The 26639-nt window shown below is 38.4% G+C and overlaps 1 pseudogene; it reads left to right on the top strand.

The window, feature by feature from the left end:
* Positions 1-16548: 16548 nt before the first annotated feature.
* LOC119815593 lies at positions 16549-17490 on the top strand (annotated as a pseudogene).
* Positions 17491-26639: the final 9149 nt, after the last annotated feature.

Genomic DNA, 26639 nt, shown 5'->3' with positions numbered 1-26639 from the left:
TTTGCAACTGTATCATTGATAATCTACTTACTGTGGTATTAATTACACTAGAATATCTATGTGCATGAATTTGAAACATTTGTATAATAAGAATAGGAGGGAAGATGAGGAAGATAAAAGGAGTAAAAAGACAAACTCCTTACTCCTATTTTTTAAAAATAGTGTGTGTGTGTGTATGTGTGTGTGTGCATGTATGCACACATGTGTGGATTGTATTCATATTCACTTGCAGATCAGGAACCCTCAACCTCAAGTGTCATCCTTGGGAATGCTATTCATCTGTTTTGGGCCAGCATCATTCAGAAGGCTGGAGTTCATCAATTAAGCTACCAGAGAGCACCTTCCTAGCACTGGGACAAAGTGCACAACTGTACTAGGTATCATTATGTAGGTGCTGGTGATTGAATTCAAATACTCATGCTTGAGAGGCAAGTATTTTTTGGACTAAACCATCTCCCTAGCCACCCCCATTTTTGTGTGTGTGCACACATGTGCATGTGCAAGTGTGTACATATGCATGCACATGCTTTTGAACAACTGTTAAGGTCAGAAGATAACTTTGCATTCTTCCCTTCCACCTTCCTGGGAGTTCTGGAGATTAACCTCACATTATCAGGCTGTAACAGCAAGTACTTTTAGATGCTAAGCAGATTTGCCAGCCCTCTACTCCTAATTTTTATTGGTTTAATTCTAAGAAATTATTGTTAACGATTTTTAAAGTTGTCTTTGCACTAGATTCCTATGAATTTTCCTTGTAATTCTGCTGTGGTCCTATGCTGAGGCTAATACTTGTTTTTTATTGCCTAACTCTACTTGGGTAATCAGCAAGTTAAGTAACTACTCTTACCAATACTTCCTCAGTTTTATATTGCAGTTTAACAACCTACAGCTGCATGCTTCTTAGATCAACTATCTTATACTCGAGGATCAGTTCATGTTTGTCCTTTTAGAATAAGTGTGTTCTTACTCTAGTTCATATCATGACAGTCTTGCTTATTTTGTAATATAATTCTGTTTGTTCTGTTAGACCGATATATATATATTTCTTATTCTCTCTCTCTACAAGACTGTTCTGTAACATGTAGATTCTTTTCTCTGCAATTGAGATATTTTCCCTTAAAAATATGTTGTTCTTTCATTAATTGAAAACTTTACCTCCTGGAAATATCAGCTATCCTGTCAGGCAATGTATAGAAGAGTTCACATATCAGTCAGACTCCAGAGCTCTGCTCTGAGATAGAATTGACATCTATAATTTTAAGTCTCAGATCATAGACAAATCACAATTATTCCTTTAAAAGGTCTTGCTTGTTAGATTTTCAGAATGTCTTTTTAGTAAAACCTGAATTTAAAAGGGTAATTTCCCCTGTTGTCTTAGCTACTGAAGAAGATATGATGAACTCTCATGATGCCACTGTCGATTGGTCTTATCATCATTCAGTTCTATGCTTTTTGTGTCTGATGTGTTTCCCTGTGTGTAATTGTATGCGCACGGGCTGAGGGCTCGTGTCTGTCATCATTTTCAGCTGTGACTGGAGCAATGCTTTTAATTCTCTTGTTTCAAAGCCTTCTGTGTCACAGCTTGTGATGCAGTTCTCCAATCATCATGTCATTTACACAATAACTCTGAGGTGTTCATCATTTATTGAAGCATGTCTTTGGTTTATGTTTAATTATCGGCATACATGGGTCAATAGTAATTTGCATTATATGGTGCAGATCTGTTTGTGTTCATTATTCAGCCCCTTCTTGTCTGTATTGAATTAAGAGGTGTTTACTATTATCTCGTTTTTTTCTCTATTTAATTGGAGAAGGTAGATAACCCCTAACTAGTCCTTTTGTGTTTAGAGATCTCGAGAGAAAAGATGTGTGATTCAGTGTATCCAACACAATTATGGATTTTATTACTTCTCTGATACCAGATCCTAGCATATTTGGACTCTGTGTCTCCATCTTTCATTTTACCCGCTATTGTTGTATGTGTTAATTTTGCATGGATTTTAGTGTTATTATAGTCTATAATCACCCATTTAATTATCTTCATTCTACCCTGGCTGATGGAGGATTCTCACTGGCTAATAAACAAACTGCCTTGGCCAGCCCTTAGGTGGGTGGAGTAGACAGAACAGGAAGAAGGAAGTGAGGTAGATGGCTCAGTCAGATGCCACGCCTCTCCTAATTTAGGCAGACCGCTGTGCCTCTCCTCAGGGAGAGAGATGTGATGGAGCCAGCCACCAGGACAGACATGCTGAATCTTTTCCAGTAAGACACCGCTCGTGATGTTACACAGATTATTAGATATAGGTTAGTCAAGATGTGAGTAAAAGGCTGAAACTAATGGCCAGGCAGTGTTTAAATGAATATAGTTTGTGTGTTGTTATTTCGGGGCATAATCTAGACAGGCAGCCAGGAGCCAGGCAGGATGAAAAGCAGGCCTGCCAGCACCTCATCACTACACCTGGCTTTCGAAGGAGCTGTTTGGAATCATTTCTGTTCTTTCAGAACTTTCTTTTTAAGTCTTTTTTGAGGTATCTTTCCTTTAGTCTTGGAAGGACTGCTTGGAGATGTTTTATATAGTTATAAAATTATTCTTGATATTTTAAAAGAACCAACTTTGGTTTCATTGGTTTTTTTCTATTGATTTTTTGCTTTCAATTTCACTGATTTCTGCTAAAATCTTCCTTTTAGTAAGCTTGCTTTTAGCTGAAAATGCCTGTCACAGCTTAAGGTGCATTTCTTTTTCTAATACTCAATGCTGGAAACCTTGGTTACTGAGTATAGACAATTTCTTTTTCTTTTGTATGCACTCAATAATGTATATTGTCTATAATTATTGATTATTACAAATTTTTATGATTTTTATTTTAAATTAGTTCAAAATCATTTAAAATTTCTCTTGAGACCTCCTTGACTCACTTATAAATGAAAATTTTTATTTAATCTCAAATGTAATTTTCCTAGTGTTTTTTTGTGTGGAGGGGGAATTCATATCTAGCTAGATTTCATTATAATGTAAGAACATAGTACTTATGATTTATACTTTAATAAAATTGTTAGGAAATCTCTATGACCCCAAATTTGATCTTTTTTGAATATTCCATGTTAGCTTGAAATCAATGTGTGTTCTCCTATTATTACAGTTTTCTCTAAATGTCAATTAGATCAAGCATGCTGATGCAATTCATCTCCATGCTTACTTATGGTCTCACTGCTGAGGTCACTGTTAGGGCACTGCAGATGTTTTCAGCACGGAGAGTGGCTTTGTCTGTTGTTTATCTTGGTCTATCAATTTTGGTAATCTGTTAGTAATGCTTCTTAGATATTTCTGAAAATTAACCCATTTCATTAGTTGAGGGATATTTTTCTTTTTAAAATTTAATCAATGTATAATTATATCACTTTCCCCTTTTCTTTTCTAGCCTCTAACCCTTCCATGTCTACTCCCCACTGCCTTTCAAGCCATAGCTTCTTTTCCTCTAATTATTGGTATATATGTATTATAATTGCACATGTGTGCATTTATGAATATTCAAACTGCCGAACCCACTTATTTTCTGTTATATGTATATGTTTTAGGACCTTCTTAGTATTGGGTAGCCAGTTAGGGGGCTTATTCTAGGAAATTCTAATGCTTTTCTCAATAGACATTAGTTGCCTATATTGATCCATCTAGTGGTGGGGTTCCATGAGATTGATTTCCTCCTTCCACATTGGAACTGCCATTGTGCAGGTCTTGTTTAGGCAACCATGTTGTTGAGATTTCAGGGGTGAAGCTTTGCTGTCACATCTAGAAGGCACAGCCTTGCAGCAAACTTCCTGGCTCTCTGGCTCTTCCATTCTTTTCCTTTGGTCAGTATACAATGCCATTCCTTGAACAGGACAATTTTCTTTGTCCTGAAGTATGATTCTTCTGTAATGAGGATAATGATTCAAGTTTTATTTTGTCTTGTGTGGTTTGTCTCTCCATCCTTATCCTCTTACCTGTTTCTCTCATTGTATTAAGACAAGTTTTTATAGAGTACCCTTTATAGAGTACCAAATAGGAACATCACTCAGGAAGTGTCTATACCCTTCACTCCTATTCTGACAATTTTAGTCTTTTGATGCTCACATTTTGTAACATGAGGTCTGGCTTGTGAGAGTTTCTGTCCTGCCCAGTTCCCCCAGTCGTTTAGCCCTAGAAAAAATCACCCAGAGATCTCCATAAGTTATAAAACTGATTGGCCCATTAGCTCAGGCTACTTATTAGTTCTTATAACATGTGTCGACCCATTATTCTTATCTATGTTAGCCACATGGCTTGGTACCTTTCTCAGTGGGGCAGGTCACATCCTGCTTCTTTGGTGATCTGGGCAGGAGTGTAGAGGAATGGGCTTCCTCCTTCCCAGCATTCTCTTGTTCTCATTGGTCTACCTCTACTTCCTGTCTGGTTGACCTACCTATACTTCCTGCCTGGCCAATCAGTGTTTATTTAAAACATGATTGACAGAATACAGACAATTCTCCCACACCACTTCCCCCTCTTTTAAACAAAACAAAAACAAAATAACAACAACAAAAAAAGGAAAATATTCATAGTCCATTTTTTGGGAATGTGGGCGTAGTATTCCAGTCTACTTCTGGCTGGTTGTAGGCACTGATAATCTTTTTTTTTATTTTTATTAAAAATCTCCGCTTACTCCCCACCTCCCATTTACCCCCTTCCACTCCCCCTCCCTCTCCTGTCCAGAGAGCAGTAAGGGTTCCCTGCCATGTGGGAAGTCCAAGTACCTCTCCCCTCCATCCAGGTCCAGGAAGGTGAGCATCCAAACAGGCCACCCCCCCACAAAGCCAGTATGCATAGTAGGATCCAAATCCAGTGTCATTGTCCTTGGCTTCTCAGCAGCCCTCATTGTCTGCCCTGTTCAGGGAGTCGGGTTTTATTCCATGATTTTTCAGTACCAGTCCAGCTGGGCTTGGTAAACTCCGAATAGATCAGCCCCACCATCTCAGTGGATGGAAGCACTCCTCGCAGTCCAGACTTCCTTGCTCATGTTTTCCCTCCTTCTGCTCCTCATTTGGACCTTGGGCACTCAGTCTGGTGCACCAATGTGTGGCTCTGTCTCTATCTCCATCCATCACCAGATGAAGGTTCCCTCAAGGTCCTGACTTTCTTTCTCAGGTTCTCCCTCCTTCTGCTCCTCATCAGGACCTTGGGAGCTCAGTCCGGTGCTTCAATGTGGGGCTCTGTCTCTATCTCCATCCATCTCCAGATGAAGGTTCTATGGTAATATGCAAGATATTCATCAGTATGGCTATAGGATCTGGCCTTTTCAGGCTCCCTCTCCTCAGCTGCCCACAGAACTAGCTGGGGGCATCTCCCTGAATACCTGGGAACCCCTCTAGAGTCCAGTCTCTTAATAATCCTAAAATGGCTCCCTTAATTAGGATATATGCTTCCCTGCTCCCATATCCACCCTTCCTATATCCCAAGCATCCCATTCCCCCAAGCTCTCCCTATTCTCCCCTTCACACTTTTCTCTCCCCATCTCCCCTTGCCCCTAACTCACCCTACCCCCAAGTTCCCAATTTTTGCTCGGCAAACTTGTCTACTTCCAATATCCAGGAGGATAACTATTTGTTTTTCTTTGGGTTCACTTTCTTATTGTCTTCTCAAGGATCATGAATTATAGGTTCGATGTCCTTTATTTATGGCTAAAAACCAATTATGAGTGAGTACATCCCATGTTCATCTTTTTGGGTCTGGGTTACCTCACTCAGAATAGTGTTTTCTATTTCCATCCATTTGCATGCAAAATTCAAGATGTCATTGTTTTTTACCACTGAGTAGTACTCTAATATGTATATATTCCAGTTTCTTCATCCATTCTTCCACTGGAGGGCATCTAGGTTGTTTCCAGCTTCTGACTATTACAAATAATGCTGCTATGAACATAGTTGAACAAATGCTTTTGTAGTATGATTGGATATCTTTAGGGTAAATTCCAAAGAGTGGAATTGCTGGGTCCTGGGGTAGGTTGATCCCGAATTTCCTGAAAAACCACCACACTGCTTTCCAAAGTGGTTGCACAAGTGTGCATTCCCACCAGCAATGGATGAGTGTACCCCTTACCCTACAACCTCTCCAGCAAAGGCTATCATTGGTGTTTTTGATTTTAGCCAATCTGAAAGGTGTAAGATGGTATCTCAAAGTTGTTTTGATTTGCATTTCCCTGATAGCTTAGGAGGTTGAGCATGACCTTAAGTGTCTTTTGGCCATTTGGACTTCTTCTGTTGAGAATTCTCTGTTCAGTTCAGAGCCCCATTTTTTTTAAATGGATTAATTAGCATTTTGATAATAGTCTCTTTAGTTCCTTATATATTTTAGAGATCAGACCTTTGTCAGTTGCAGGGTTGGTGAAGATCTTTTCCCAGTCAGTAGGCTGCCTTTGTGTCTTAGTAACAGTGTCCTTTGCTTTACAGAAGCTGCTCAGCTTCAGGAGGTCCCATTTATTCAATGTTGCCCTTAATGTATGTGCTGCTGGGGTTATACGTAGGAAATGGACTCCTGTTCCCATATGTTGTAGAGTACTTCCCACTTTCTCCTCTATTAGGCTCAGTGTGTTCAGATTAATATTGAGGTCTTTAATCCATTTTGACTTGAGTTTTGTGCATGATGATAGACATGGATCTACTTTCATTCTTCTACAGGTTGACATCCTGCTACAGTATTGAAAACAGCTTGGTACTGGCATAAAAACAGAAAAGTTGACCAATGGAATCAAACAGAAGACCCAGATCTTAACCCACAAACCTATGAACACCTGATTTTTGATAAAGGAGCCATAAGTACACAATGGAAGAAAGAGAGCATCTTCAACAAATGGTGCTGGCATAACTGGGCACTGATAATCTTATAGGGACCTAAAGAAAATTTAGAGTTATGTTCAAGTCCTGACTGGAGTATCCTGTGAGGCTTGATCATCTCAGGCAGCATCTTGAATCTGTTCTAGATGTAGAACTCAGACATCTGGGCCATCTGTTACTACCGGAGATTTCTCAGGTGGTCTTTCTTGAGGAAACCTTAACCTTAACTCAGAATGAATCCACAGCCTCTGATTTCCTGTGGAAACAAAAGCAAAATCTCTTCTCCAAAGTAGCATACCTTTTGAAGTCAAGGCATTTTCAAAATACCTATCTTGGATTAATTCAGCAGCATTTATAAAGAAATATCTTTTAGTAGCTGTTGCTCCTTCCTCAGCATTCAAACAATTCAAAGAGAGCATAATAGCATACAGTATCAAGATTCTCTTTGTATTTTCCATCTTTATGTGGCTTTATTTTAACCTCTGTTTCTTTTATTTTTACTTTTAAATTTTGGCTTTTTGAGAGAGGTTCTCTGTTTTCTTTGTCCTGGAACTCCCTTTGTAGACCAGGCTATCCTTGAACTCACAGAGATCCATCTGTCTTTGCCTCCCCAGTGCTGGGATTAAAGGTGTCTGTCACCACACCTTGAAATTAAAGAGGTCTGTCTGTCTCTGACTCCCAAGCTTTGCGATTAAAGGCATGTGCTACCATGCCTTGAACTCACAGAGATCTGTCTGCCTCAACCTCCCAGGCATAGGGAATAAAGGTGTGTACCACCACACCCAACTACTCTCTTTTTTAAAGCACTTTAACCTTTAGCTTTTTTAACACATAGTAAACCATTTAGAGGTCTTCTTCATCTTTGAATCTATCTTTACTGGATCTCTCTCTCTTTATCTGACCACATGAGCCTTTAATTTACTAAGCAATATGGGTAGGATTAAAGTCGTGGCTTTGATGGCTGGATCCAGCACATTCCTTAGCTTTCCAGCCTCATGGCAGAGGTAGCGCCAGAGCCATTTTTATTGCCACAACTCTGTTGTGGTTCAAGGTCCCTGCCAGCAAACAAGCTGCAGAAGTGCGCTCAGAAACCACTCTCAAATGCTCCATAGTCAGATTGCCTGCCAGAAAGAGTCAGAGTTTGCCCTGGCAAGATGGCCGGCATTTTAAAATGGCACAGCTTTTTTTCCTGCTATGGCTGAAAACTGAAAAGCATGCAGTCAGCTTTTCATCAACACTATGTAAGTGTTTCATGGCAGGACCTCTTTGAAGAGCTGCAAGATTTTGCAGCTAAAACTGAATGAGGAAGCCTCTCTTAAATGAGAGCACTTGCTTGCCTCTAGCAAGAAGAGCAGACCCAAGAAATTGCTGCTACTAAGAAAACATGCTTTATTCTATTTTTTCCCAAGCTTTCTCAGGTTTTCTATGGATGCAGTTATCCACATGGGCGCCCTGTAATAGGGAGAAGCAGGCCATGTCACACCGCCCGGATAGCTTAGTCCCGAAATAATTACACAGAAACTGTATTCATTTAAACACTGCCTGGACCATTAGCTCTATCCTCTTATTGGCTAACTCTCACATCTTGATTAACCCATTTCTATTAATCTGTGTTCAAGAGAAGATCGTGGCTTACCGACATAAGTCTAACCAGCATCCGTCTTAGACAGGAGAAGCATGGCGTCTGCCATACTTCCCTTCTTCCCAGCATTCGGTTCTCTCTTCCCCACCTATCTAAGTTTGCCCTATCAAAAGGCCAAGACAGTTTTCTTTATTCAACCAATGAAAACAACACATAGAAAGAAGACCCTCCTACACCAACATTTAAAGTCATTAAGGCATAATTTAATTATGAGCCATAATTGAAAGCATTTTTTATGATAAGCAATTGTTCTTTCCTCCTTATCCTCTTTCTCTAGCTTTAATTCAGTATATGATATACTATACTTTTTTAGGACTTATTTTTAATTACGTGTGTGTGTGTGTGTGTGTGTGTGTGTGTATGTGTCTATAAGGGGACATGTGCATATATGTTCCGGGCATCTGGAAGCTGGAGTAACAGGTGATTATGTATCATCCAATGTGGGTTCTGGGGATGGAACGCCAACAAGAACTGTTTGCACTTTTAACTACTGAGCTGTCTCTCTAGTCAGATGCTGTTTTCTTTTCTGCCATAGTCTATCGATAGTCGGTATTCAGTACTTGCTATAGTTGAAGAAACCAGTTTATCTTGTGGTCTTCTTTATTTTTTCAATTTGTTTTAGAGTTCCCTTCAAATTCTTTCTCAAACTATACCTATAAAAACTTAAGCTTCAATGTTGATCATGTTTAATCTCTTCTTTCCAATCTTCTGTGGTGGCTCACCATTAGTTGCTAGGGTCTTATTTCCACTGATCTAAGATGCTCTGCCTATAGAATCACCTTCCCAGATAGTGCAAATCCCTATAAAACAAGCTGTGGGTCATGAGTCCAGTACTCTTGGTGTGTGCACTGGAGTCTCTCTGTCCAAATGTTGCTAATTTCTTAGGATTGTATACAGGGCAGTTTTCGATTTTTATTTTAGTTTGCTTGCTTTTCACCTTGTAGAGCTTTAAAAGCCAGGAAATGTGTTATGAGTTTAAAGCTCTACCAAATCTCCATTTTTAGTATTTCAGATAATTTTGTGACTTAAAGTGTTGCCATTTTCCTGATTTCTTAGAGATACTGTCATCTTCTGTGTATCAAGTAAATGGTGGAGAAAAATGAAATGCTATTCTCCTGTGCTCACTTGGTTGTTTCCTATCCTGCCTATCATCTCCTTGTAATTTTAAAGCCGCCCCTTTTCTCACTCCATAGAAGTTTTGTATATTTCTTCTCTCCTTACCATCTTCCCTTTGTTGATTCTCTGGGGCTGCAGTTGAAGCAGGCTCAGAATTACTACATGATTTTATAATTGCATTAGGAGACCAATGTAAAGGATACTTATATTAGCCTATTTTATAGCAGTTTTATTGGACTATAGATTTACCCATATCACTATCAATTGAATCTCATTACCCAACAGCAAAATGACTGTTTAAAAAGGTACTTGTGGTGGAAGTTGAAAAATCAAATAAATGCTAGCTCAAAAAAGATATCATTCTTATTGCTTTTTGATCAGTGTGCTAATTTTTCTTCTCATATTTGGTTCTTATTTATTTTTTAGATAAAGTATCTTATTCATCCTCAAAGATGTATTTTAGAGTTATAGCATACAATAAAACAAATAAGCAAGTTTCTCAGTGTTTTCAAGCTCCTTTGGTGTTACTCTGAGATTCAGGGAAAATAAATCAGCATTTCCAGAGATGCTTAGAGATTTAAAAATTGTGATTATTTTAAATATACTTGTAATAACCATCATACTATTATTTGGACATCTTACACTCATTCTTTTTTTTTTTTTTTTTTTTTTGAGACAGGGTTTCTTCTGTAGCTTTTGGAGACTGTCCCGGAACTAGCTCTTGTAGCCCAGGTTGGCCTCGAACTCACAGAGATCTGCCTGCCTCTACCTTCTGAGTGCTGGGATTAAAGGCATGCGCCACCACTGCCCAGCTCCTTACATTCATTCTTAAAGAAAGAAACGTACTTCTTTTAAAAGTGCTATCAAAAAACTACAACCAATAAAAATTTCATTTTGAACAACTTATTTTAAAAAAATTACATTTCCCAGGAAGGCAGTAGCTCCTCATAGACTCACAAGTAGACACTGCCCCTTTAAGGACATGTTCAAAGGACTTATAGCAATTACAAAATATATGTAAACTCATTAGTAAAGACTTTGTCTTCTTTTTTCATTTCCATTTCTTGTTCTCCTTTCTAAACATCACACCCATAAGAATATATATTTACATATATACACCTGCATATGAAGGAGAGCATGCATCTTTTCTTTTCTGAGAAAGTCAATCTATTTTCTGGATTCACTTTTTTGTTGTTTACAGCTGAATAGTATTTCGGTTCACATAAGTACCAGAATATCATTGTCTATCCATCTGTTGATGAACACTTACGTTGGTTCCATTTTCTTGCTATATTGAATAAAGCATCAATCAATAAATGGGGTAGGTGTGAAGTATTATATGACCAATTCCCTGCTTTCAATTATTTTAAATTTTAGGAAGTAGGACCATAAATTTGCAAATGTTTTTGGAGATTCCGACTCAAAATAGGTTCTGGGAAACACTACTCTGAGGGTGATAGACATATCTTTTCTCTCCAAAATAGTCACTCAGATTCAAAAATGGAAGTTTTTATTAGCAACATTGTCATAATTAATTTTACATGATTGATGATCTTGACTTTAGTTCTACTGGTTTAATTATTTGTTAATGACACTCATTTAATTTATTGTTCATGTCAGCAAATATATGCTTCCTCTTTCATAGCTTTTCATAATCTCATATGAAAGGCATATCTTTCACCAACACAAGGCATAGCCCACCTGTCACCTTTTTATCCTGAACAATTTGCTATTTAAATGTGCCTTAAAACCATTCTAGCCGGGCGGTGGTGGCGCACGCCTTTAATCCCAGCACTCGGGAGGCAGAGGCAGGCGGATCTCTGAGTTCGAGTCCAGCCTGGTCTACAAGAGCTAGTTCCAGGACAGGCTCTAGTAACTACAGGGAAACCCTGTCTCGAAAAAACCAAAAAAAGCAAAAAAACCATTCTATACACATGTGTAAGTATAACTTTAAAAATGGATATCGATATATTTATTTTAGAAATGTAGTAAAAGATTTATATATATACATATATATATATATATATTGTTTGTGTCTGTACAACCAGGTAGTACACAGTAAATGTACTTTAAATCTCTGAGTTCAGGGCTAAAATTTTACTAGAAATTTCACTGTCACTTGTATATAATTTATCAACAAGTTTTGTTTTCCTTAAATTGTATTCTTGCTCTGTGTGTGTGTGTGTGTGTGTGTGTGTGTGTGTGTGTGTGTGTGTGTGTGATATTTCTGGGGGATCTATTTCTTTAGAACCTCACTCTTTTTGTAACACCTAAAACAACAACAAATATGAAAATGTTTTATCTTGTCCCAGACACCTGATTTACACAGTGTTCTGCTATCAGGGTCTCTAATCTTACCTTTCATAAGGAAGAAACCACTTCCTGCAGCAATTCTGTTGGGGGTTTTGCCATCTGTTTAAAAGAAGATAGAGAAACAACCTAAAAATATTTCATCTCTCTTGGGACTATCTCTGCTGATTGGTCTAAAGTCATCACAATTAGCTGTTGCTTTGTCTACCTTTGTACACCAACTAGTCCCTGGATCACAGTAAGTACCTAGTATATGTATCCTGAATCTCTGAATTCTGGGTTAAAATTTTAGAGGTAATTTTTACTTTCACCCTTGTATATAATTTAGCTACATGTTATAGTTTCCTTGAAGTATCATCTTATTGGATGTTGAATTTCAAATAAGCACCAAGTAGTCGAATTACTCAAAAGCTCTGTGTTAAAAAAAAAAAAAACCTGCTGGGTTATTTCCTTTGTGGAATGTGCAGTTTGGGCTCTGAATCCATATTCTATTAGCATGGTAGGGGATTTCCATCTTATCACATTGCTGATTTTACCACATCAGCAATCAGACAGTGAGCACAGCATAGCACTGGGAACGGAAAACAGAGTTGCACAAGAGGAAGTTTAAAGCCATAAATGATTGCTGACATACAAAAAAAAAATGTATCTCCCCCAAAGACCATGTGTAAGTTCATATGTCTGTGAAAGACATCTGGCTTCAAGATGGCAGGCTATGTCTGTGAGGAAACTGAAAATAGTTCAAATAGAGATTCTGCATAAGCCCAATTCTGCAACTGCGGTAAAGCATGAAGCAAGGAACTGCTGGGGGAAGAGATTGCAGCCTTCTGTATGTACACAGAGTAAAGAGTGTAACTCAGAAAATAATGGAAAATTGCAAAGAAAATGAGAGCATTGTAAATATCAGACATCAAATGAGATATCATAAACAAGTTCAAACAAATTAACAACAGTGATGAATGGGGGCTAAGTAGCTTAGCTCTTCATATTTGGCCACCCATATACATTATATTGACTGCACAGCATAATGCAAACTGATACTGCACCACGGAAATAAAGACAAAAATTATTCCAGTGAATTTTCACAAAGAAAACATTCTAATGCCAGGAACAGAATCCAGGCTACATAATTTTAAGAGGACTAAAGAGAGACAGCTCCCTTTGAGAAAGTGAACACTCGATGTAATAGCCATGCTCCTCACAAAACAACCCAATTTAATGAAAGTATGACAAAACATTTGTTCTGAGATTTTAAAACTTCTCTCTGATCAATGGACATGAGGAAAGTAATATGAGGCCTTAAAAATGATAAACTAGCTCAATCACTTTGTGTATGCCTCAGAATTACATATATGTAAAATAGATGTTACTTTTAAACTTTCAAGAATGTTCAAAGACAAACGTGTGCAAGGAGGTAGCACAATTTCTGAAACATGAGTCAGTAGGCCATGCACATTATATGTCTTGACCAAAACACAACATGTTTAAAATCAGGTGATAACATGGGTACCAGATCCCTTACTAAATAACATGGCTACCCAATGACTGGAAAAAAATGAGACCCAACATAATTTAGGGCTGGGTGTTATTGATGTTCAGAAGTAAGTGATCATTATCTAACTCCATGGTGAAGTCTTTGGAATTCAGAGTAGGAAAAAAGAGAAAAACTGAACTTGTGTTAGCAAATACAAAAGTAAATTGAGACTTTTCATCTAATTGTCAGAGAAAAGAGCTATACTACTATTTCTCCCCAAAGTCACACCAAGAAGAAGAACCGTTTAATAGTGAGAAACGGGCTCTTCAGATTCAATTATGAGCTCAAGCGAGTTCCTCAGCTGACAGAATCTCAGACAGAGGTAACCACTCACAGCAGGATGCGGAGGGGTCACACAGTATTTGGTAGCAGGGAAGAGGTTCTGAAGATGTCATGAACCACAAGTAATTGAAATTTGAGTCTGATGGTTCTGAGGCATTTTTGGTGTTGTTTGCTGCTTCTGCCTTGTAAGTTTTCAGTGCAGTCTTGGTCTGGCTTTCACCATGAGCACTCAGCACTGTGAGTGTGGAAATGACAGGCGGTGCAAATTAACGCTGCCTCAAACACAATGAAGACAATTGCAAGCTGTGAAGTTCAGAGGAGTTTTCTTTGTTTGCTTGCTTAATTTTTGTTTGTTTTTTAAACATACACACAGTTTTCTGCTATTACTAAAGCTCGATGATGTAATTATAGAAAGCAAAGATTTGGTTGATACTGTACTATCAATAAAATGTTTGATGTTAAAAATCACTGTTTACATTTCCGGTTTCAATTATATAATAATTTTTGGTGTTGTTGTTTGGTTGGGTTTTTGCCTTGGTATTAGAAACGAATCTCCAAAAATTTCTTAAATACCCCTATGTATCCTTCTGCAACTTTGTACCATGCATTTATACAAAGCAGACCTTAGCACTGGTGACTATGAACTAATAATGTCCATAAACTCTGAAAATTCATTGAAAACATCCTGCACTCTGAAGTAACAAAAGTTTGATCAAGATTTAATTTTTATGTGAAAATAAAATGCAATCTATCTAAGTCATGTGAAAATTTGCTTTCATTTCACATGGAAAAATTATGAACATACCACTAAATTGTTTTGTAACAAATTTCTTCATGATTTATTATCAATAAATATTTGATTTGTACCTCTTTTTTTTTACTTATAGACCTGGGATAGAAAACATTTTTTAAAGACCTCTTCTGGCTGGAGGTATTCCTGGTGTGAGACAGTCTTATGAGGAGTTGATCTGCCTCACAGGAAGCATGGCAGGAGCGAGAAGTCAACCAGAAACAAATCTAGATCCATAGCATCTCAATCTCCATGTAAATGGGTCAATCCAATAATTCTTACATGAGACACATCCCTCACCCCCCACAAGTTCTGAAATGTTGTCAAAGCAAGGGAAATCATTTATTCCTGTGGTGACTTGCTTGCAAAGCTCAGGCTGAGCAGAATTCAAACCTGAGGGGAGTAATCTGGAAGTAGGCTGCTCTGATGGTCTCATCCCATCAGTGACTACATTACATATGTGCGAGGATTGATTGGTGTTTGGACATGACTGGAGAAACCCATCTGGTTAAATGGAAGAAAGAACAACAGCTAATATGTCTCAGGCAAATCTGAACCATTGGGTCTTATTTTAAATACAAGAAGATTTGCAGTCTCACAGAAAAACACACACACAAACAAAAAATTCTGCTTTAATACTCACTGCTCTCTTGTGTGTGTGTGTGTGTGTGTGTGTGTGTGTGATATCTATATTGTGATAAAAACACGCTATCCCTCTACTCTTCAGATTCACTTGCCTTTGTTCTTTGAGTGGCCCCTTCAAATCTTATCTAGGCAGATCAAGGCTCAGGGAGTTTCTACCAATTCCTGCTTTTCCTTGAGGATGGATGGTTTAAACTTTTAAAATTTTCTCTTAGATTTTTTTTCACAACTATTTTTGAAAACTTGCACTCACTGTGTCTTTGTTATTGTTAACATTTGTTTGGTAGATTCTTTTACATGTGTTCTTTTGAATGTGTGGCCACCGAAGCTTGCTTAGTGGTTAATAAGTTAATGGCTTTATAGTAATCGTATTTGTCAGAATTGGCAGGAACAGCTTGAGGAAGGATGTTTACTTTGGTTTACGGTTTCAAGGCTACAGTGAGTGAAGCACGGCAGTGGAATGAAACATACAGAGCAGCAGGGCTGGGAGGCCATGGCTTCTCACATCCTGATGGATCAAGGAACGGAGAATGCTGGCCAGAAGAGCAAATGGATATGACCTACAAGGTTCACTTTCATGGACGAAGCATCCAGATACATGACCCCATTGAGGAGACTACATATTTAACCCACAATTGTTAACTCAAGTATCATTATAAGCCAGAAGTAGCAAGTTCTGCTCAATGCCTCTATGCTACTCAAAGGATGCTATTTGAGTATTTAGGTAGACAGTATCCCGGTCCATGGTGCTGATACAAAGGATGTGGGACTTCCAAAATAAAATATCACAGTAAACACCTTGTCTGTCAAAATTCAGCCAATTTTCTTGAGTCAGGTGTGTCTGTCTAGGTTCTTGGTAACTCAAACCTGACTTTATTTAAGTCCTTCCTCTGTGGAAGATTATGATATAGTGAAGCAGAGAAAAAGGGAGCATTTGTAACTCACATACTTTGGGTGAACTTAAATGTAAGATATAAACAGTTGTTTAAGACAGCATTAAAATGAATAAACAAACTAAAACTTGAGCAAAAATGAGGTGTTTCTTCAAGAATGCCATGCAGACAGAAGACAAACGAAGCTATCTACATCATTAGTCACTGGATACACGAAAAGATAAGCTAGACCACACCAGGCTCCCACGTGGGAACGGGCAGGCTTCCTTCTTTGTGCTGTGAGGGGCTCCTGGGTAGGCCAGGTAGTGGGTTCGCCGAGGGGCCTCACGGAGGCTGCCGGCATGGAGGGAAGACCAGTGAAGGAGGCCCCACAGTGTGCAAACGCACAAGGGAGGAGGCTCTCCTTTTGTTTGATTTTGCCATTTCTTATCTGCAGGCAGCGCTGTAAACACTGCTTCGGTTTGCCAGGCGCCTAAGGGCTTTCGTCACAGGGATGCCAAAGGGTGTGAAGAAGGTGGTAGCAGAAAACTGGGAAGAACCCAAGTCAGAGCCGGAGACCAAGAAGAGTAAAGGGGCAGCAAAGAAAAACGAGAAAGAGGCCACAGGAGAGGGCCCTGTCTTGTATGAGGACCCTCCAGATCAGAAAACCTCACCCAGTGGCAAATCTGCCACTCTCAAAATATGCTCCTGGAATGTGGATGGGTTTCGAGCCTGGATTAAGAAGAAAGGTTTAGATTGGGTAAAGGAAGAAGCACTAGATATCTTGTGCCTCCAAGAAACTAAATGCTCAGAGAACAAACTCCCAACTTCAAGACCTGCCTGGACTCGCCCATCAGTAATGGTCGGCTCCATCAGACAAGGAAGGATATAGCGGTGTGTGTTTACTTTCCCGCCTGTGCCCACTCAAAGTCTCTTATGGCATTGGTGAGGAAGAACATGATCAAGAAGGCCGGGTGATTGTGTCTGAGTTTCAGTCCTTTGTCCTGGTAACAGCCTAAGTCCCCAAAGCAGGCCGGAGTCTCGTAAGACTGGAGTACCGACAGCGTTGGGATGAAGCCTTTAGCAAGTTTCTGAAGGACTTGGCTTCTGGAAAGCCACTGTGCTATGTGGGGACCTCATGAAGAGACTGACCTTCGAAACCCCAAAGGAAACAAAAGGAATGCTGGCTTCACTCCCCAGGAGCGCCAAGGCTTTGGGGAGCTGCAGCCAGCAGGATGTCCCGCTGGCTGACAGCTTCCGGCATCTCTACCCTAGCACCGCCTATGAGCACACCTTTCGGACTTACATGATGAATGCTCGGGCTAAGAATGTTGGTTGGCGCCTTGATTACTTTTTGTTGTCGCACTCTCTTTTACCTGCATTGTGTCACAGCAAGATCCGCTCCAAGGCTCTCGGCAGTGACCACGGTCCCATCACCCTCTACCTCGCCCTGTGATACCTGCTGAAATACCTATGCCTGGCAAATAGCCTCCTCTCCCCGGTACACTTTTAATAGGTGTCCTTTAGACCCCAGAGTTTTGTTTTTGTATCTGCCCCCCCCCCGTTTTTAAATGTTAAACCAAACATTGGATTCCTTTGAACACTCGAAGTAAAAATAAAAAGGCCCTACTTTCAAAAAAAAAAAAAAACATAAGCAATGAGACTATCAGAAAGAATGTCCAAATAAAAACTGCAATAATATCAAATGTCAATGAGGACATTAAGCAGTAAATTTGTAGCAAAAATATAAAATATTAATATAAAATATACAGATACTCTTTAAAAGAGTCTGGCATTTTATCAGATGGATTAGGAAACTTGCTTTTTATTTATTATACTAGAGGTAAATGCTTATTTTTCTGTAAGTCCCCAGAACCTTTATTTTAGTAGCCCCAAACTAGAAAATATCTACATGCCATTCACTGAATAAATGATTAATGAAACACACCAAACTCACACAGTCTTGATTAATAAGGTCCACATGACGTAAATGTACAATAACTTCAAGAACCCGAAGGAAATCATGTTGAGTGAGAAAACACTATTTTAAACAACATATGATTTTATTGATCCCATCCTTGTGAAATAACATAATTACTGAGAGACTGAAGGATTATTGACATTCAGGGTTTAAGGAGGGGTAGAAATCAATAATGTTATGAGTGATAGAAGAGAGAAGCTGTATGGTGCAATAAAATGCATTAATTGCAGGGATACTCGCCTAAAGCTACAAATATTATAATTACAATGCTGTGCCCTTCAGGACCCAATTGTGCTTTTTCCATGGGTAAAATCTGAATAAATCCCCTAAGTTACACCCATGATGGTGAAAACTTCAAGTCAATCATTAACCGTGTAAATCAGTGTGCTAACAGGACACTGTCTGACAACTTTGGGAGGACTGTCAGTTACCTAATAGAAGCTGTGACCACAATCCAGCCAGAATTTACTACAAGCAATGGCTCTAACCCCATATTCTGAGGTCTGGTAGCTAATGAAATGTCCAAAAAGTACTGTGGCCTGTGACTTTGAGGAACTGTTGTTTCTATACTACTTGTGCATTCCATTTTTCTGCCTTTATAAAGACATGAAAGCTGGGTCTGTAGTGACAATTGTAATACTATAAAGAGAAAACAGAAGTTTTTAGATAAACTGCTTTGCTCTAGACATGGTCAACTCATGCAACCAAGTCTCTTTCATTATTAGTCAAATGAAATTCCAAAATGAAACAATGATGGTGTTCTTTGTATGTGAAATATTCTCCTGTGGTTTATGTGTTTGAACACTTGGTTCCTGGTGGGTGGTGCTATTTTGGAAGGTTGTGGAACCTTTTAGTGGAAGAGCTTTACTGGAGTAACTGGGACCCTAGTGACAGGGCCAGCGTTGGTATTTTATGACCCTGCCTACTTCCTGTTGATTTTCTGCTTCCTGACTCTGACTATGTGGTACAGTGATTCTCTTGCTCTTACTGCATTGCTTTCCCAGACATGACTGACTGTAATCCCTCAAACTGCAAGCCACAACAAATCCATTTGCCCTTTATGTTGCTTGTCAGGTGTTTGGCCATAGCAATAAGAAAAAAATAACTAACACATTACAAAAAGGGCTTATCTATTCATTGTAAAGATGGGTCAAAGTAAGAAAGTCTTACAGAGGGATGGGTGCTTTTTCTTTGTCAGTTTTATACAGGAATGTAGCATGAATAATAAAAAAAGACACATATATTTGGGTTCAACCTGAAAATAAGAAAAGCAAAAGCAGCCAAGCCCCTAGAGAGCTCTTACCTCTTTGAAATCTTCAGGTTGAAGAAAAGCCAGTTCCTATCTCATCCCACCTTATATTTCTCTTTAGGGTGAGGATTAAAGGTGTATACCATCACCACCCAGTCTCTATGGCTAATTAGTGTGGCTACTAGAATTAAAGGTGTGTGTAACCACTGCCTGGCCTGTATGACTAAATAGTGTGGCTGCTTTGCACTGACTTTCAGTCAAGCTTTATTTATTAAAACACAAAGGAAATATCACTACATTTCTCCTTTTTGTTTAAAATAGAAGGAAGGCTATAATTAATACAAGAAAATTACATACAATAAGTACAATAACTATATACAATATATACAGGCAATAAATATATCAACAATGTCTACTCTGTTTGTATTTGAAAAATTCAAGAAAATTCTATCTTGGTGAGTCCAAAGTCTTGTACCTAATTTACCCTCTATCATAATTTTCTTTCTGCATCAGATAATTATATAACTACCTTCAACTCCCAGAGACCCACAAAGAAAATATTAACTGAGTAAGCAGGTAGTGCAAGCAAGCAACTTCCAAAAATATGTGAGAAATGACAGAAACATCTGGCTGCCTAGACAGTCACCCAAAGTTCCTCTGCAACATTGGGTTATCCATCTTTGGCCTAAAGGCCTAACATAGCCAACAGACTTTCCTGTGAAGCAGGATATTCTGAAGGGCTGTCCCTTCTTGTCTTGACATTATTTGGCAGTCACTTTCTTTTGTATCCTTCTTGTCCCATTAGGACAGCATACTATCAGCAGTCGAGACTAGAGCCCTTTCTTGTCCAGTGACTTACTGGACAAGAAATAAAGTAAACTTCATGTGTAGTTTCTTCAGTGCCCATCATCTTCCATGAAGTAGATTGGTGCTGCCAGGTGTAGACATGTCTTACCATCATAAAGAATAAGGATCTATGTTAGCAAAACATCTTAAATGCCATATTTTGTAGATCTTTGAAGTGTTTGAAGATGAGCTATCTATCTAAAATGATCCTTGCTTGACCTTGAAAACATACCTAATGTAACTACAAGTTCAATTACAATAGATGATTAACTATTAACCTGAATTTCCTTATTATCTTAAACAGTTTGTAATAATAATTTTCAAGAACTAGAAATTTGTATTATATTGCTAAATAAGTTGTATAGGTACAATATCTTGAACAAGAGTAGAAATATATGTACAGTATGTTCTAACAAAATTAATCTCAAATTTATATCAATATACAAAATTTGTACACAATACACAAAAGTCCAACCCAATGTAAAACACTTAAAACTAGTAGTTGCTTTTTAATAGTATATTCATTAATCTACCTTTTAATCTTACCATAGGAGAAATTACACATTTTTTATGAATAGTAATAATTTTATAAATTTAATATGTATTCATTGTAACAACCCTTGAACATTGAGAAATAGAAAACTAATTTCCTAATTCATTAAAATATCTGGTAAAATACATACTCAAACACCACATTTAGTAATTAAATTTTAGAATTTATTATCATTAATGCAAAAAAACACAAACTGAATACCTTTTTATCATTTCTGTTAATGAATGATAAATTGAGTTTCAAACTACAATAGAAAAGACAGTTCTAATTTAGAAAGGGGTTATCAATTGATCTTCCTAGAATATTTAAAATTATCAACTAGTAAGCAATAGAGTTAATAAGATTTTATCAGATTAGCTGGATAAAATCCTTCATAATAAAATCATCTTTTCCTGCTTCCACTGATAAAAATTAACAACTAAATTAAAAATAAGAGTCTCTTTACAATAATAATAGAAAAATAACATGTTCAGCTAAAATAACAATGAGTTTTAAAAGCATGGGACTTTCATGGGAAAGTAATAGAAATTTGCTCAATGATACAAATAGGTTGGAATATAGAACTGTGCTGCATTCATAAATGGCAATATTCACCAATACACAAATGTTCTATCCTCTCCAAGTTATTCTAATTAAGAAAATGCATGTGAAAACAAAATGGATTATTTTTCATTCCTTTACAAATGAAAAAAAATCTAGTAATGAAAGCATAATAATGCATGGAATGTAGATCTTTTCTAAGCTGTTTTTAGAATATGAATGCATCAATTTATTCAATTTTGGCAGAAATTTGTAAGTATAATTAAACATAAATTTCCTGAGCCTGTGACCTTGGGTTTCTACTTCTAAATGTCCATGCCTGAAGGCAAAGGAATGTAGCTTTATTTGGTCTATCAAAACATTGAAAACCAACCCAGTATTTTTCAGAGAGAATTTTAAGTCTAACTTGGAATGCACAGTTAGTAGAATATTGTCTATGAATTAAAGTACTCAACTCCCAGGCACCAACAAAGATGATCCTAAAAGTCACATATTGCAGAGCATGTAGAATTTGATACTACCTAAATGCAGACAAACGCGAAAATAATTTAAAACAGCACACACACATGCAAATAGCAGTGAAAGAGTCACTTGGAACTGCTCATAGATGACAAAAGAGCAATTTCCTCAGAGACTGGAAAAGAATGTTGAGATTGAGGTTCTGATCAAATGAGGTTTTAGAATATTTAAAAGGAAAATTTTAAAAATGGGCCATAGTTAAGCCTTTAGAATTGGTTTAAAGAGTCTGATAAAGATTTCTCTATATGGAATTTGGATGTGCTCAACCAAAGGGTAATGTGGGTCATGATGAATAATTCAGTTATTCTTAGAGATTCTCCACTAGGTACATGAAGGGGGTACAGGAAAACTCACCAATAATAGATTGAATGTTATGACAGAATTGGTAACTGATAGTTGGAATTTGTTGATTTTCTTTTAGGAGGAAATAGATTTGAATTCTACATAGGAAGGAAACTTTGCCTAGTGAAGTGAACACCAATAAGCACAATGACTGTCGGAAAGGTGGCGGCATAGATTATGGCTGAGCCATGACCAGGTGGGACAGAGTTGTAGAACTGCACAGTTTGGGTTTTGATTTGTAAAATGATTTTATTTTTTTAATTTTTGAGATTATAATTTAACTATGATATCTCTCCCTTCCTGTTCTCTTCTCTAAGTCCCCCACTCTCATTTGTCCCTCCTCTCTCCTTTAAATTCATAGACTCTTTTACTAATTGTTATTGCATGCACGTACGCACATACACACACAAGCACACAACATATATTTCTAAATATAACCTGCTTAGTCCAAATAGTGCTGCCTGTATATATGTGTTCAGGACTGACCATTTGACACTGCATGTTTGAAAGCTCGTGTACAGACACAGAGGGAAAGGCCTGTCATCTGCCACATGGACCCAGGCTCAGCTGTCAGATCATTGTTGTAGAAATGTATGTTATTTTGCTTTGCTACAAATTATTTGTTTTTAAATTTTGAGGTCAAATCTGTGACGATGCTTTCTCCAACTATCTTTGTTTATTTGGGAATTTTGGTTTTGGTTTTTGTTGTTTGATTTGTGTGTTTGTTTTTTGGGGGGAGCAGGATGTTTTTAGCACCTAAAAATCTGTGTACCTAAGTCACATTCAGGTATCTGATAGCTTCTAATATTTGGTCAAGGATCTTGACTATAAGATAGGAAGAAAAAAGAAAGGGAGAAAGAGGGAGGCAGTGAGGGGAGGAAGAACAAGGGATAGAATAAAACAGGAAGGAAGGAAGAAAGGAAGGAAGGAAGGAAGGAAGGAAGGAAGGAGGGAGGGAGGGCGGGAGGGAGGGAGGGAGGAGGGAGGGAGGGAGGGCAGGAGGGAGGAAGGAAGGAAGGAGAAACTTCCCTAAATTATATATTCCCACATATCCTGAAATGATTAAAATTAAGAATAACTTAATTTAATTAATAATTTATTTTCTAAATTAAGCTGGGAAGAGATATGATAACACTCAGATATTCTAGTAATTTAGTCATGCTCACAGGTTAACACTGTTATATAGAACAGAGAAGAGAGGGGTAATTCCTTTTGGTCTCTATGTTATTTATTTGGCTTTTTTGTGACAGTCATTGAATATAAACTAGAGATGACACCATCGTAATTTAATATTTTGGAGTATTTGTTGTGTGTTGACAACATAGTAACATAAAAACACACACACATGTAGCACAGATTTGCATCATAACATATAAAACATTCCTGTAGTTTTTGTTGAACAAATCATAACCTATGAGACTTAGTCTGTCTCTAACCACACAGTCCTTGGTATACTGATGTGAGAATTACAAATACAGACTTACACAGACTTGAGACCCTTGTCTCCACCTAACTCTGTGAGACTGTTTTATAGGCTCATTGTTAAGAGTTCCTGTCAAAGCCTCTCACCAATCAAAGTCCGTGGTAGAGGGGACGGCTTTGAACTCTGGACATTTATTCCCTGTGTTCTTTGTAATCGATTCAGTATGCAGCATTACAATTTAATTCCCGAGTTCTCTGTGAGGATGAAGGAGATTTTCTTGCCAAAGAAGCATGTGATAATGACGGAAACCAACCATAATGGTTGTCCCTACTTGGAGCAGAAGTGCTAATGGCATCTAGTTAATGGAGGACAAGGATGTTGTTAAGCAACTTGTGGATAGCACAGGCAAGGGAGAGCGGTCCAACCTAATAGAGCAGCAGAAGAATGCTTCCATGGATACTGCTGCTCAGTGTGTGAGCAGATGAGTGTGAGCAGAGTTCAGCTGGTCTCAGAGCCTGCTTCTCCTCCATCAGATACAAGATGCCAACTCTCTTTTCTCTATCTCTGTACTCATCATGATCCAGACACAAGAAAAGTACAGCTTACTTCCAAATGAAGAGAATGAAGAGCAGTTGGGCTTTTACTAACAAAGCTGTGGTTGATAAGTTGTAGAACTGACTTTGAACCCCCCCCCCCAAAAAAAAATCAGCCAGCTACTTTGGAAGCAAAGTGTTCCAGGAAACATAATAATGGGTACATTCTAATATATGAAAAACAAGATTGAATTTCTTACCCTCTCATCAGATGAGTGTGAAACCATTGTCAAAACAAGTAATCAACAACAAGAAACGCACACCGATTCATATATGAGAAGTTCTTTGCTTTTAAACATGGGATTCAGTTTTGTATCTAGCCCTTTATTATCTGAGTGCTCTTAGCCAAGTTAGTTTTACCTATTCCAAATCCTAGGGATTGTTAATACACATGCCCACACACACACGACACACACACAAACACACAAGTTTAACAGCAAAGAGCTACTTTTTCTCTGATAAGAGAAATTATATTTGACTATGAAATTAATAGACACCCTAAGTATCACTCTATTCAGAAAACTGAAAACAGATTGATGATAATATATACATTTTCCCAGACAGCACACAGTTATCCCCTAAACACTTGAGTGAAACACACACAGTCAAAAAGCCCCACACTGTGCACACATCTGCATGGGTTGTGCAAAGCTGAGCGTTCTCTGTGTAACCAGGAAACAGACTGAGAAACATTTTCAGAAGGCCCAGTGAGCTTCCTCCCTCCCTTTCAGATCCCCGTGCCCATCACAACATTGCCTGAATTAAAAACTTCTGTGGCTCTTTCATCATCTTTACAGTCTCTCCTTTCCTGTTTTCCTACTTTATAACTTCTCAGCTTCTGGAAGTTGACTGAAATTTTTTCATCTCAACCATTAATAATGCAATGTAAATATATAGGGGAGCAGGAGGTGAAGTAGAACCCCAGTTGGGAGCCCTAAGTTATGCTACTGTCCTAGGTTGATGCCTGTTGCTCGCTAAAGCACTGGTTGAAGCCAGCCTGAGGTAGAATGATTTTACTGTGTCTTACACATTATGGTCCATCACCAAGGAAAGTTAGCAGAGCGACTCAAGCAGGAACCTGGAGGCAGGAGCAGAAACAGAGACCTTGGAGGGAGGCTGCTCACTATCTTGCTCCCGTGTTGTGCTCAGCCTGCTTTCTAATACAGACCAGGGGTGACACCATCCGTAGTGGCATTTCACATCAGTCACTAATCAGGACATACCCGCTGACAGACTTGTCCTCAGGCCAATCTGATAGAGGCAATCCTTTTTTGAGGTTGCCTCTTCTCAAGTGATCATAGCTTGTGTCAAGTTGACAAGGATGAACCAGTACAGCCATTATCAACAAAATGTTATTTATGTATGTCCAGCTAATCACCGGGGTCCTATGGGAGCTGATGAAATGAAGATGCCGCACAACTAGGAGAAACATGTGTGGATTTAGGAAATCTAGAGGCTCACAAGCTGGGCTTCCAAATCCAGAAGCCTGAGGCTTACTGTTCTGGTTTCTCAAGGCAGAAGCTCCAACATTGGAAAACAAATACCCAGCAACTAGTTACAGCTCCCCAGCTTTTGGGTGTGGGGACTAAGCTCTCCAGAGCTCTTACAGTGATGGAGACTTTGAGCCCTTGCAATCTGGACTCCCATGTTTAGCTCTCCAAGGCCTCTTTTTCCATGTGCCCCAGCTTCTCCATTGTCTCTGGCCTCTAAACTTCCACCATTCCCTGCATGGTTTTCTCATGTCTTTCCCTCAGATGCTCCCTGAAACTCCTCAGCCATTTGAGAAAAGAAAAGGGAGCAATATTGTAATTGAATTATAATCTCAAAAATTAAATAAGAAAGAATTTAAGAAATTAAACAGTAATGGATCTAAAGCTGTCAATCAGCAAATGAGCCAATGAGCTGAACAGGACAGTTTTCCAAAGAAGAAACAAAAAGAGAAAATGGTTCTAAAGTTGTTAGCCATGTGAGGAAAATGAAAATAAAACTGCTTTGAATTCCATCTCATTGATGCAAGAATGGCTTTTAAAAGTACAAACTGGAGCAGCCCTATGGAAACCAGTATGAGAATCTCTCACATAGCTGACCATAGAGCTACCATACGACCACATACTGCACACCTAAGCATGCACCAAAAGGACTCTAAATTCCACCCCAGAGACACCTGGGTCACTGTGTTTATTGCTGCTCTATTGATAATAGCAACGAAGTGGAAACAGCCCATATGTCTATTGCTAAATGACTGGGTAATAAAAATGTGGTGTATATACAAAGTGTAATGTAATCAGCCACAATTAAAGATGAATTTGCAAGAAAAAAGATAAATCTGAAATTATTATATTAAGTGAGGTGAAAACTGCTTTTATTGGGTCCAGAGGAGCTGTAGTCCCCCAGAGTGCACTGAAGGGTGACAAATCTGATGTTTGCTGGCTCTGGTGCAGTTGGAGCAACCACTGTGACTAGATCAAGGTCTCCTGCAGCAGAGGACTGTGGCTTCACAAGCAGTGCTGACTCAATCACGAACAGCATCTGCTACAGTGGCTCTAGCAACCAGGTTTC

The sequence above is a fragment of the Arvicola amphibius genome, chromosome 5 (assembly GCF_903992535.2).
Source record: "Arvicola amphibius chromosome 5, mArvAmp1.2, whole genome shotgun sequence".
NCBI lineage: Eukaryota > Metazoa > Chordata > Mammalia > Rodentia > Cricetidae > Arvicola > Arvicola amphibius.
Note: the sequence above shows the minus strand (reverse complement) of the source record. Positions and strands in the feature narration are given on the sequence as shown.